Source organism: Capricornis sumatraensis, chromosome 19 (genome assembly GCF_032405125.1).
Source record: "Capricornis sumatraensis isolate serow.1 chromosome 19, serow.2, whole genome shotgun sequence".
In the NCBI taxonomy this organism is placed as follows: domain Eukaryota; kingdom Metazoa; phylum Chordata; class Mammalia; order Artiodactyla; family Bovidae; genus Capricornis; species Capricornis sumatraensis.
This window is the reverse complement of record NC_091087.1, coordinates 16031417-16046127: the sequence shown is the minus strand read 5'-3', so window position 1 is coordinate 16046127 and position 14711 is coordinate 16031417. Positions and strand designations below refer to the sequence as shown.

The following is a 14711-nucleotide window of genomic DNA, read 5'->3' as shown; positions in this document are numbered from 1 at the left end:
TCTTTGATAGTTTATGCTTCCTGTCCTCTCCAAAAAATTTAGACTAACCAAATATCGCAAAGAATGCCTCTTATGTTTTCTTCTACAAGTTTGATTTAGCCTTTAATTTAGGTCTACTGCTACCAGCTTTGGGCTTCCCAGGTGGCGCTAGGGTAAAGAACACACCTGCCAGTGTGGGAGACCTGGGTTTGATCCCTGAATCAGGAAGATCCCCTGGAGACGAGAATGGCAACCAACTCCAGCATTCTCACCTGGAGAACCCCATGGACAGAGAAGCCTGGTTAGCTACAGTCCATAGAGTTGCAAAGAGCTGGAGAGGACCGAAGTGATTTAGCACGCATATACTACCAGTGTGTGCTAATTTAGTTAATTTGGAAAGTATGAGAGAAACATTGAGGTTCATTTTTCACATATGTCTGCCCAGTCGTTTCAATGCAATTTGTTGAGATTATCCATTTTGTAATAAATTGTCTTGGAAAAATATTTCGTGGTATATATCTAGATTTGTTTTTGAACACATTTCTATTCCATTGGACTAGCGTAGTAACTTTATGCCAATATCATACTGTTGTGATTATTGTAGTTTTATAGTAAGTCTTGAGATAGTATTAACATGATTTTAAATTTGTTAGTTTTTTCAAAATTGTTTTGGGTATTCTTAGTTAAATTTCCATATAAATTTTAGAATGACTTGTCTATTTCTACACACATATCTTCTTGGATTTTGTTAGAATGTCACTGATGTGTTAATTTAGGGAGAGTGGTATCGTAACAAGACTAAGTGTGTGAACATGGTGTGCTGCTTTGTTTATTTAATTCTTCAACTTATTAAAGAATTCTTTAATTCTAATTAATTCTTTAATTCAGGTATTCTTTAATTTCTCTCATCAAGGTTTTGCACATTTGTTTTTTTGCATAAAGTTGTCCAAAAGTATCTTGTGTGTTTGTGCTTTTTCAGAGATTGTGTCTTTTATATTTCTGTTTACAGTTGTTTATTTCTAGTATGTGAAAATATAATTGACTTTTAAAATATTGACCTTGTGGACTATATCTTTGCTAAACTTGTTATGAGTTCTAGTAGCTTTAAGAATAATTTCTTAGAATATGCATATAAATGATCATGACAAGATTTGCTTTCTTCTTTTTCAGCATATGTGCCTTTTATTATTATTTTTTTCTTGCCTTATTGTGCTTGTTAAGACCCCTAGCTGGATTAGGAGTAGTGGAAATGAACATTCATTCTTATTCTTGTTGCGAGGGGGAAATTTTTCTCACCAATAAGTATGTTAGTTGTAGTTTTGTTTTTGTTTTTAGGTTCTCTTTCTCAGTTTGAGGAAGTTTAATGAGTGCTGAGTGGATGTTGGGTTTTGTCAAATGCATTTTTGGCATCTCCTGAGGTAATCATGTGGCTTTTCTTCCCCAGACTGTTAATATAATGAGCTACATCCCTTTTCAAATGTTAAACCAATCTTTCATTCCTGGGATCAACCCCACTTAATCCTGATATAGTATCTTATTTATATATTTCTGGATTTTATTTTCTAAAAAATGTTTGATAATTTTGTATTCATGTTCATAAGAGACCCCGGTCTGCAAATATTTTTTTCTTATAATTTTTGGTTTGGATTTTATAATAATGGCTAAAATCAGGGTCATGATGGTCTCATAAAATGAGCTGGTATGGGTTTTCTCTATTTTCCAGAAGTATTTGAATAATCTGCTATTATTTGCTACTTAAATATTTGGTAGAATTCATCAGTGAAGCCATCTGTCTCTGAGTTTGTTGTTTGTATGTGGGAAAGTTTTTTAATCATAAAATTAATTTTAAAAATATATATCAAACTATTGACATTATCTAGTTCTTCTTCAGTGAATGAGTTTTGGTAGTTTGTATTTTTCAGGGATTCATCCATATTCCAAGTGTTGGCTATCTTGTCATAAAAGTGTTAGTATATTACCTTACTGATATTTTAAAATCTCTAGGCTTTGTAGTGAGGTCCACTCTTTCATTCCTTATAACAGTAATTTGTGTAGTCTCTCTTTTTATTTTTTTTCTGTTTATTTTGGCTAGAGCTGTTCCTTTTAAGCAAACTAACTTTTCAACAACTAACAGTTTTCCTGCTTCCCATTTTATGGTTATCTTCTTCATCATTTCATTTTTTTTCATTTATTAGGGTTTAATTTAATCTTTTTCTAGTTTCTTAAAGTTTGGTCTTAGATAATTGCTTCTCTTTTCTTTTCTATTAATAATATAAGAATATAAGACTTTAATTGAAATATCCTTTAAGCACTGCTTTAACAACATTGCACACAATTTGATATGTTTGGCTCTTATTTTTATTAGCTGTATTTTTTATTTCTAATTTTCATTGCAATTTCTCCTTTGACACTTGGGTTACCTAGAAGCACATTGCTAGACAATTAGATTGTTTTTGGGCTCCCTGTTCCCATGTTGTGGACTGAAGACTGACTGCCTCCTGCCAGTGAGACTGGAACACTGAGAGTGCCTTACCTGTTCCCTTCTTTCAGGCATGGCAGTCCTGGGTTGCTTGTTATTCAGCTTCTGAAAACCACTGCTTTGTGTATTTGGTTTGGTTTTCTAATTGTTTAAAATAGGTGAGTATATCCGGTCCCTTTTATACCATCTTGGCCTGAACTGAAAAATTTCTTTGGTTGTCTTAAAAAGCAAAACAAGTACACTCTATACAGAAGTATAACACACAGGCAGAATAAGTACCTGTGAGTTTTCAGTTTAGTGGGTTTTTACAAAGTGAAACAAATGTGAAACGAGCACCCAGATCAATAATCAGAGCATTGTCTGCACTCCTGTCACCATCTTTGGTTCTAGCCTCACACCTGCCCCAGTGCCAACCATCATCCTGACTTCTAATTATCTATGTAGATTGCATTTTTCTTGTTTTTGAAATTTATATAAATGGGATGTTGAAGTATTTAGTGTTTGGCTGCTTTTGCTAAGTATTATTTTTATTAAACTTTTTTCTTACATGTATTTGAAGTTTATTCATTATTATTGCTATACAATATACCTATGCTGACATATTAATATTGAGAGAATTTGCATAATTGTTGAGTTTTAGCTATGGCTAAGTGTACTACCAGAACATTTTAGGTGATGTGTTTTGGTGAACAGGAGATATGCATTTCTGATGAACACAAACTTAGAAGTCTACTTGCTAGCTCATAGGATATGCACATATTTATCTATAATAAATACTATGAAAGGGTTTTCAAAAGCACTACATCCACTTAATCAGCAGGGTGTAGGATTTCTGGTCATTTAGGAGTCTTTTATTAAAGTCTAAAATGCAAGCTGTCTATATCCTTTGGGAATATATACTCTTGTTCAGAAGACCAGTCAAGAAAGAAAGAACCCCATGTGTTGAACTATGAAATATAAATAGCAGAAACATACACAGTCAAAGCTACATTGGGAAAATGGTGTAGCAAAATCTTCACAGAAGAAGTGAAACTTTGAATTGGGACCTTGAAGGGTGAGATTGTTTTTAGAGGTAAGGGGAAAGTGGCAAAGGTTCTAGGCAGAATCCTGGCATAAATAAGTTGGTTGATATGCGGACGTCTTAGCAAGTCTGTGTGTGTGTGTATATAGCTCGGATGTGTTTTGTTCTAATTCAGCTGTTCCTTGATTCACCATTTTGGATTTCCTCCTGAGTGTCAGGCCGTGTCCCGGATTCAAAGTGGAAAAAGACATGTCATCTCCCTCATGTTACTATCAGTTTACTGAGGAGATCAATGCGTGTGTCACACCCCATTCTGTGTAGTATTGTGACTTAAGTTCTTCAAATGTGACATAAGTCTAGAGAGCAGAAAAACTCCTAAGCCTCTGGTGTGGGTCATAACAATGACCTAAAGGGATGAAGTTCAGGCTCAGTTATGCGTCCCCCTTCTCTCCCTAGCACGCTCTCTTCTGCCTCGTGTAGCTAGCAAGGTACAAGATGCTCAGCTGATTCCTGCCTCGTCTTCCTTGTCACCCCATGAGACCCAGGGGGCCATCAGTGTTAGCCGCTTCTTCCAGCAACTGGCACGGACTTGGTGATGTGCTCCAGCTGGGCTGCTCTGGACTCGTCTACAGCCTGCACTCCCGCTTCCTCTGCAGAGTTTTCCCTGAAGTAGAGAAGAGGCTTTCAAATAAGACAGTTGGATGAACAGGCATCAGAATCAGACAAAATCTAGGTTCAAGTTCCAACTGTAATCTTCATAAGCGGTGTCATTTGGCCAAATTCCCTAAGGCTTCGGAGCCCCAGATTCCTTGTCTGTAAACAGGGATGTTATTAATCTCATCAGATTGTTGTGTTGACTGAATGATATCATGCATGCTATCATATTAGCATGATGACTGGCACAGAGGAAGCATTTAATACATAGTTTATGATTCTTATTTTTACAAAAACTTAAAATGATCTCAGTTCAGTTCAGTTCATTTCAGTTGCTCAGTCGTGTCCAACTCTTTGCGACCCGGTGAATCACAGCCCACCAGGCCTCCCTGTCCATCACCAGCTCCGGAGTTCACGCAGACTCACGTCCATCGAGTCAGTGGTGCTATCCAGCCATCTCATCCTCTGTCGTCCCCTTCTCCTCCTGCCCCCAATCCCTCCCAACATCAGAGTCTTTCCCAATGAGTCAACTCTTCCTGTGAGGTGGCCAAAGTACTGGAGTTTCAGCTTTAGCAGCATTCCTTCCAAAGAAATCCCAGGATTATCTCCTTCAGAATGGACTGGATGGATCTCCTTGCAGTCCAAGGGACTCTCAAGAGTCTTCTCCAACACCACGGTTCAAAAGCATCAATTCCTTGGCGCTCAGCTTTCTTCACAGTCCAACTCTCACATCCATACACGACTACTGGAAAAACCATAGCCTTGACTAGACAGACCTTTTTTGGCAAAGTAATGTCTCTGCTTTTCAATATGCTATCTAGGTTGGTCATATTTCTTTCCAAGGAGTGTCTTTTAATTTCATGGCTGCAGTCACCATCTGCAGTGATTTTGGAGCCCCCCAAAAATAAAGTCTGACACTGTTTCCCCATCTATTTCCCATGAAGTGATGGGACTAGATACTATGATCTTTGTTTTCTGAATGTTGAGCTTTAGGCCAACTTTTTCACTCTCCTCTTTCACTTTCATCAAGAGGCTCTTTAGTTCCTCTTCACTTTCTGCCATAAGGGTGCTGTCATCTGCATATCTGAGGTTACTGATATTTCTCCCAGCAATCTTGATTCCAGCTTGTGCTTCTTCCAGCCCAGCGTTTCTCATGATGTACTCTGTGTATAAGTTAAATAAGCAGGGTGACAGTATACAGCCTTGACGTACTCCTTTTCCTATTTGGAACCAGTCTGTTGTTCCATGTCCAGTTATAACTCTTGCTTCCTGACCTGATATAGGTTTCTGAAGAGGCAGGTCAGGTGGTCTGGTATTCCCATCTCTTCCAGAATTTTCCACAGTTTATTGTGATCCACACAGTAAAAGGCTTTGGCACAGTCAATAAAGCAGAAATAGATATTTTTAGGAACTCTCTTGCTTTTTCCATGATCCAGTGGATGTTGGAAATTTGATCTCTGGTTCCTCTGCCTTTTCTAAAACCAGCTTGAACATCTGGAAATTCACGGTTCACATATTGCTAAAGCCTGGCTTGGAGAATTTTGAGTATTACTTTGCTAGTGTGTGAGATGAATGCAATTGTCCAGTAGTTTATGCATTCTTTGGCATTGCCTTTCTTTGGGATTGAAATTAAAACTGACTTTTCCAGTCCTGTGGCCACTGCTGAGTTTTCCAAATTTGCTGGCATATTGAGTGCAGCACTTCCACAGCATCATCTTTCAGGATTTGAAATAGCTCAACTGGAATTCCATCACCTCCACTAGCTTTGTTTGTAGTGATGCTTTCTCAGGCCCACTTGACTTCACATTCCAGGATGTCTGGCTCTAGATTAGTGATCACACCATCATGATTATCTTGATTGTGAAGATCTTTTTTGTACAGTTCTTCCATGTATTCTTGCCACCTCTTCTTAATATCTTCTGCTTCTGTTAGGTCCATACCATTTCTGTCCTTTATCAAGCCCATCTTTGTGTGAAATGTTCCCTTGGTATCTCTAATTTTCTTGAAGACATCTCTAGTCTTTCCCATTCGTTTGTTTTCCTCTATTTCTTTGCATTGATCCCTGAGGAAGGCTTTCTTATCTCTTCTTGCTATTCTTTGGAACTCTGCATTCAGATACTTATATCTTTCCTTTTCTCGTTTGCTTTTCACTTCTCTTCTTTTCACAGCTATTTGTAAGGCCTCATCAGACAGCCATTTTGCTTTTTTTGCATTTCTTTTCCATGGGGATGGTCTTGATTCCTGTCTCCTGTGCAATGTCACGAACCTCTGTCCATAGTTCATCAGGCACTCTATCTATCAGATCTAGGCCCTTAAATCTATTTCTTACTTCTACTGTATAATCATAAGGGATTTGATTTAGGTCATACCTGAATGGTCTAGTGGTTTTCCCTACTTTCTTCACTTTAAGTCTGAATTTGGCAATAAGGAATTCATGATCTGAGCCACAGTCAGCTCCTGGTCTTGTTTTTGTTGACTGTATAGAGCTTCTCCATCTTTGGCTGCAAAGAATATAATCAATCTGATTTCAGTGTTGACCATCTGGTGATGTCCATGTGTAGAGTCTTCTCTTGTGTTGTTGGAAGAGGGTGTCTGCTATGACCAGTGCATTCTCTTGGCAAAACTCTTATTAGTCTTTGCCCTGCTTCATTCCATATTCCAAGGCCAAATTTGCCTGTTACTCCAGGTGTTTCTTGACTTCCTACTTTTGCATTCCAGTCCGCTATCATGAAAAGGACATCTTTTTTGGGTGTTAGTTCTATAAGGTCTTGTAGGTCTTCATAGAACCGTTTGACTTCAGCTTCTTCAGTGTTACTGGTTGGGGCATAGGCTTGGATTACTGTGATATTGAATGGTTTACCTTGGAAATGAACAGAGATCATTCTGTCGTTTTTGAGATTGCATCCAAGTACTGCATTTTGGACTCTTTTGTTGACCATGATGGCTACTCCATTTCTTCTGAGGGATTCCTGCCCACAGTAGTGGATATAATGGTATCTGAGTTAAATTCACCCATTCCAGTCCATTTTAGTTCGCTAATTCCTAGAATGTTGATGTTCACTCTTGCCATCTCTTGTTTGACCACTTCCAATTTGCCTTGATTCATGGACCTGACATTCCAGGTTCCTATGCAATATTGCTCTTTACTACATCTACCTTGCTTCTATCACCAGTCACATCCACAATTGAGTACTGTTTTTGCTTTGGCTCCATCCCTTCATTCTTTCTGGAGTTGCTTCTCCACTGATCTGCAGTAGCATATTGGGCACCTACTGACCTGGTGAGATCCTCTTTCAGTATCCTATCATTTTGCCTTTTCATACTGTTCATGGGGTTCTCAAGGCAAGAATACTGAAGTGGTTTGCATTCCCTTCTCCAGTGAACCACATTCTGTCAGACCTCTCCACCATGACCCTCCCGTCTTGGGTGGCCCCACAGGGCATGGCTTAGTTTCATTGAATTAGAGGAGGCAGTGGTCCTAGTGTGATTAGATTGGATTCTCTGACCCCCCCCCCCCCTGCAGTCAATCCCTTTGTTATTGAAGAAGCTCTGGAAGGCAGGAAAGCAGAAAGGAGAAGAGGAGGCAGGAGGAGAAAGGCGGCATTATCCTCCCAATCCTGGGTCCCAGGACTGTCCCGAGGCTCAACTCTCCTGCCCTTGGGCTCCACCTGCTTCTAATAAACCTCATTTTTAATTTCCACCTTATACTCCCGTATGTTTCTTATAATTTGCCACCACGACAGTCGTTCCTAATCTAGTGCCAAGGCCAATGAAACTACCGACTGGCCCAGAGGAGGCAGGGTGGTCTCCATCGAGCCATAACATGACTGGATATCTGGCCTTCTCCTGGCCTGGGCCCAGCTCAGGGCTTGACTCCATCCCTCCATCCACAGGAAGAAGAGCTGGCTGCGAGGGTGCAGAGAGCGCAGCCAAGAGGAGCTACCACCCGTTCGAGGTCAGGGGCAGAAGCCGGGAGGACCCCATGCCCGAGAGGCGGCGGCCAAGAGGAGTTAACCCATGTCCGAGGTCAGGGGCAGCGGCCGAGAGTGCCAGGCTGCGATGGCGGAGGAGCAGCTGAGAGGAGCTACCCCACTTCCGAGGTCAGGGTCAGCGAATGGGAGGAGCTATCCCCTGCCCGAGGCCAGGGGCGGAGGCCAGGAGGAGCGGTGGCTGCATGGGCGCAGGAGGGCCTAGAGGAGCTATTTCACGTTCAAGATCAGGAGGGGCAGCGGTGAGGAATTAAAACTGACCTTTTCCAGTCCTGTGGCCACTGCTGAGTTTTCCAAATTTGCTGGCATATTGAGGTAAGGAGCAGCGGCTGTGCTTTGCTGGAGCAGCCGTAAAGAGATACCCCACGTCCAAGGTAAGGGAAACCCAAGTAAGATGGTAGGTGTTGCGAGAGGGCATCAGAGGGCAGACACACTGAAAACGGTCTAGGTGGTATTGAAATAGATATATGCGTGTGCCGCTCAGTCTGCAGTGTCTGACTCTTTGGGACATCATGAACTGTAACCCTCCAGGTTCCTCTCTCTATAGGATTTTCCAGGCAAGAATATTGGAGTGGGTTGATAGTTCCTTCTCTAGGGGATCTTCCCAACCCAGGGATCAAACTCACACCTCCTGTGTCTCCTGCATTAGTAGGTGGGCTCTTAACCACCTGGGAAGCATCAAAATAGGTAACTAGTAGCAACTGTATGCTGACTTTCCTCCACATGCCACGCATGGAAGTTTGCAGAAGAAAGGAGGGTCACCTGCTAATAACTGGAAAAATTCAAAAGATGTAGTTATGAGTAAGAAGTTTTGGCTATGGCAGGGACCACCAAATCACCTTAATTTCTTTCTTTTTTTTCACCCCCCATGAACCAAGTATCAAACACTTAATTCTAGTTCGTGCTGAGTGGGAACAAACAAATTTATTCCAGTTCCCACAAGGCAGGTTGGTTGACCTGAATAGGGGAAAAACTCCCCACGTCCTTTACCTGGACATCCATGCTCCGGGAGAGTGAAGAGGGGGAAGAGGAAGGCAATTTAACTAAAATGGTGGTTTTTAATGGGAACCAGAGGAATGGTTACAGTTACATAGTCCGACACAAAAAACCCGTGGGTGATCAGGAGGTGGAAGATTGCAAAATAATGAGGGTAGTAACACTGGGTACAGGAAGAAAGCTGCTCCAAGGCCTCAGGAGCCAGGGTAGTACGGCCTCTCCCTGCGATCCTGTCTGTGCTCACCCCTGGAGTCCATTTTGCCAGGGCTGAAACCACCTCTGTCCCCACCACCCCGGCCCCCTCTGAAGCCTCCACGGTCGCCCCCTCGGCCTCAGTAGCCACCCCAATCATAGCCTCCTCTGCCACCACGACGATCATCTCCGTAGTTACCCCCCATATGAGAGCCTCCTGGTCCCCCTCCTGGGCCATCTGGTTTAGGGGCCTTACACTGGTGACATTCATTCCTCCAAGAGAAGTTCATGTTCTCACAGGTAGGATTAGGACACTTCCAGTCCCCTGCTCGCTGCTGTCCTCCGCCACCGCCACCGCCACTGGGGAATCCTCCTCGGCCACCACTGCCGCTGCCACCACCTCCACAGCCTCCACGGCCCATAGGTCCTCCTCGCCCTCGGCCTCCACAACCATTGCCACCACCCCGACTGAAGTCTGCTCACCGAGTAGCAAATGAGACCTTGATAGGATTCCCAGAGAATTCTTTACCATCAAACCAGTCAATAGCTGCTTTGGCGGAAGGTGAGTCATCAAATGATACCGTGGCCTCTCCCTTCAGCTTGCCTGTTTCCTTGTCTGTGTACAGATTAATCATGGGCTCTCCTGTTTTCTTATTTGTGTTAATGATACCAATCTGCTTGAAGTGATCAGCTACAGACTCAATTGTAACACACTCGCCCAGCCCTTGCACGAAGATGGTGTTGTTGTCTGAATTATCTTGTTCAGAGGCATGACGTGATCCTTGGTCCCGAGGGCCACCAAATTTATTGAAGCCACCACGGTCACTTCTGCCCATGCCGCCTCTGCCTCCACGGCCACCTCCACGACCTCTGGGTTCATAGCCACCGCTGCTGCGGTTGTAACCAGCACCACCACCCCGGCCACGACCCCCACGGTCCTGCTGGCTTCCCCCATAGCCACCCCCCTGGTCCTGGTTGCCATAACCACTGCCGCCGCCACCACTGCTCATGGAGGGCTGATCTTGGCCGTAGCTCCCTCTGCCACCCCCTCCGCCGCCGCCGCTGCCACTGCTGCACTGGTTCTGCTGCCCGTAGCCCTGAGGTGGGTTATAGCTCTGCCGCTGCCCATAGCCTTGCTGCTGCCCACCATAGCCAGACTGCTGGCCACAGCCTCCACCCTGGGACTGCCCATAGCCACTGCTTTGAGAACTGCTACCGTAACTTCCCGAGGTGCTGCTAGGAGCTGGCTGCTGGCCATAGCCAGGGTACGATGACTGTTGCCTGTAAGACGACTGAGAACTCTGGCTACTGCCATAGCCACCAGCTGAGCCATATCCTTGGGGAGCTGACTGTGTGCCATAGCTGTTCTGTGTCTGTCCGTATGAACTACGGTAGCTGCTCTGGCCATAGCCCGAAGTGTCCACAGACTGGCCGTAGCCGCCTTAACTCTGCTGCCCATAAGGCTGATTGCTCTGCTGGGAGTAGCCCTGCCCAGGATGAGTTGGGTAGGCCCCATAGCTTTGGGTTGCTCGTTGGGTATAGTTGTTTGAGGCCATGTCCGCGCATGCGCCATAGGCCGACAAGCAACAAGGTTCCAACACCACAGAGCACCGACGCCTCGAGGACTTCTTAATTTCTAAAATGAGAAACCTAAAACAGAATTGGTTGAAGACAAAATGTATTGGCTGGGTGAAAATGGAATCTTCATACAGAATTCAACTGGCCAACTTGGGGGTCACAGTGGGGGTCCAGTGGACACAGATCTATTAGGTAACCAAAGGTCAGATGTTCCAAATCCCAGACTGACACACTAGTCTTGTAATAACAACATGCCTTTGGGTACCCCAGAGTAGAATACTGGAAGTCAACACTGCCAGAAATGTTCTATTACTGCATCTACATAGATATTTATTGGGCATGTTTATTACCTTTTATGTTATGGAGCTTCTCTGAGGCATCTTATAGTTCTAACTTGGATAAAAGTGCAAAGTGACTTCTCATCTAATTTTATTCCAGTATTGTTCTACCTAATAAGCAACTCAGTAAATCTGTTCTTAAGCGTCACATAGACACACAATACTTGGAAGGGGCCCTATTTATAGTTCACTGGATTTTTAAGTTAAGAACAAACCTAAACATGAAAGATGAATCCATAGATTCTTATTCTCAAAAACCATTAAGGATTATTACCATAACGTTCAATTTCTGGAATATAGATATCTTTCTTAAATAAAGTGGGCTATACATTTAGTTCCTACAGTTTATTTTAGAATAGTATTGTTATAATCTTCTTATTCTTTCCCAGAAAGTTCCTATTAGAAAACAGCTATCAGACCAACTGAAGGTAAAAGTAGACACGATGAACTTCTGAACCTCAAATACTGTAGACTTCAGGCTAAAAGAAAAGTTTGATTAAAGTAGATTTCCAAAATAGGAAATTTGCCAGGTGCTTGAATTTTCTAGAATAAGAAGGAAATTGTGGAAGTGCTACAGAAATACCAAGCATGAAATAAAGTATTTAGTAGTCTTAAGCATGAAAATAACTCATTTTCCCCTTTGACTCTGGCAAATAAATATAATAGGAGCTGACATTTATGGAGCATGAGGGAGTGTGCTAAAGGCTTTTAGGTGTATTATCTCACTTAGCGCTGACAAAGCTCTAGGAAGTTGGTACTATGACGACTCCCACTTGGTAAGTGAGGAAATGGACTCAGCGAATGTCTCGATCTGGCCATGGTTCCCTATCCGGCCAGCAGCAGAGTACAGACCTGATTCTGGTCTTCCTCACCCCAAATCACCAGGATCGTTAGCAGGTGGGGCTGGAGGAGAGACCGCTCCTTTTATGCTTCTTGACCTTCTATTGAGATCCTTCTTCTGTTCTTCTTTACTAGTACAACTGACATTCCGGACGAGATGGGGGAAAGGATTCTCTGCTGAAAATCTACATGTTGCCTTCAGAAACACTCTTGGATAAAACCACGGGTTTGTCCCGTTTGATCAACTCCATTCCCAAGCCACCTCGTGCCTCAGTGGAGCCTTGATCTGCAACTAAAGCTACCAAGAAGGGTCCAAGTACCACCTCTCATTGGGGTCATAGCATTTTATTTGAAGGAGGGAGCCTGAAAGGCAGAAAACTTTAGTAACATTGGCAAATTAAATACTTGAATGTAGAACACTTTCCTTCCTTTAAAAATCAATGGGCTTCACTTCTGGAAAACATTTTAACAAAATTAATCAGAAATGAAATTTTTATAGAGGGCTGCATGAATGTTGGTATTTGTCAAGACTTACTAATTGTATACCTAAGATTTGAATTTCATTGTATATAAATTTTACCTCAAAGTAAGAAACTTAAAATACAGAAGTCTAACTAACCATCTGCCTGCTGAATTATTTGAAATGCATTGCATTGTCTGCAATTACTTTGAAAAAAATTTTAAAAACTAGATAGATTGTTGATGAATCAGTTCAGTTCAGTCACTCAGTCGTGTCTGACTCTGTGACCCCCTGGACTGCAGCAAGTCAGGCTTCCCTTGTCCATCACCAACTCCCAGAGTTTACTCAAACTCGTCCATTGAGTTGGTGATGCCATCCAACCATCTCATCCTCTGTCTTCCCCTTCTCCTCCTGCCTTCAATCTTTCCCAGCATCAGGGTCTTTTTCAATGAGTCAGTTCTTTGCATCAGGTGCCCAAAGTATTGAAGCTTCAGCATCGGTCCTTCCAATGAATATTGAGGACTGATTTCCTTTAGGATGGACTGGCTTGATCTTCTTGTTGATTAATAGAAGATGGTAAATGCATAGATATGTGACAAACAAGTACACTGTATATACAATATTAATGATAGAGACTAGGCTTAGGTGTATGAATGTTTACTGTAAAATTCTTTCAAATTTGTTGTATCTTCATTTTTTCAGATTTTTAAAATTAAGATCTATGATTCTTTTTAATTGAAAAAATAGCAGGATATTTTTATGTGATAGGAAGTTTTTATTAAAAAGTTACAAAAGTATATATAAAATTACTAGAAGAAAAAAACACAAAACTGTAATGTTTTTAGCATATTAAAAACCAAATGAGATCACAAAGCACATAGTATTTTGAAATGGTCATTTTTACTTCATAGTGGAAAATTCTTAAAGAGATGGGAATACCAGACCACCTTGCCTGCCTCCTGAGAAATCTGTATGCAGGTCAAGAGGCCACAGTGAGAACTGGACATGCAACAGACTGATTCCAAATTGGGAAAGGAGTACATCAAAGCTGTATATTGTCACCCTGCTGATTTAACTTCTATGCAGAGCGCATCATGTGAAATGCCAGGCTGGATGAAGCACAAGCTGGAATCAAGATTGATAGGAGAAATATCAAGAACCTCAGATATGCAGATGACACCACCCTATGGCAGAAAGCGAAGAAGAACTAAAGAGCCTCTTGATGACAGTGAAAGAAGAGAGTGAAAATGTTGGCTTAAAACTCAACATTCAAAAAAAGAAGATCATGGCATCTGGTCTCATCACTTCATGGGAAATAGATGGGGAAACAATGGAAGCAGTGAGAGACTTTATTTCCTTGGACTCCAAAATCACTGCAGATGGTGACTGCAGTCATGAAATTAAAAGACTCTTGCCCCTTGCAAGAAAAGTTATCACAAACCCAGATAGCATATTAAAAAGCAGAAACATTACTTTGCCCACAAAGCTCCATCTACTCAAAGCTATGGTTTTTCCAGTGGTCATGCATGGATGTGAGAGTTGGACCATAAAGAAAGCTGAGCACAGAAGAACTGATGCTTTTGAACTGTGGTGTTGGAGAAGACTCTTAAGAGTCCCTTGGATAGTAAGGAGATCCAGCCAGTAAAGAAAATCAGTCCTGAATATTCATTCGAAGGACTGATGCTGAAGCTGTAATTCCAATAGTTTGGCCACCTGATGGGAAGAACTGACTCATTGGAAAAGACCCCGATGCTGAGAAGGATTGAAGGCAGGAGGAGAAGGGGACGACAGAGGATGAGATGGTTGGATGGCATCACCAACTCGATGGACATGAGTTTGAGCAGGCTCCGGAGTTGGTGATGGACAGGGAAGGCTGGTGTGCTGCAGTCCATGGGGTCACATAGAGTCAGACACGACTGAGTGACTGAAATGAACTGATAAGTATTAGTTGCTCAGTTGTGTCCGAGTCTTTGTGACTCCATGGATGGTCGCCCCCCAGGTTCCTCTGTCCATCGAATTCTCTGGGAAAGAATGTTGAAGTGGGAAGTCATTTCCTTCTCCAGGGTACTTTCCTCACCCAGGGACTGAACCCAGGTCTCCTGCATTGCAGGTGGATTCTTCACCATCTTAGCCATGTGGGAAGCCCATTTCATAGTATATTGTGGACCGGTTTCAATGGCATTTC

At 42.5% G+C, this 14711-nt stretch overlaps 1 pseudogene; it reads right to left on the bottom strand.

Moving 5' to 3' along the window:
* Window positions 1-9312: 9312 nt before the first annotated feature.
* LOC138095457 (RNA-binding protein FUS pseudogene) lies at window positions 9313-10866 on the bottom strand (annotated as a pseudogene).
* Between the last annotated feature and the right edge of the window lie 3845 nt (window positions 10867-14711).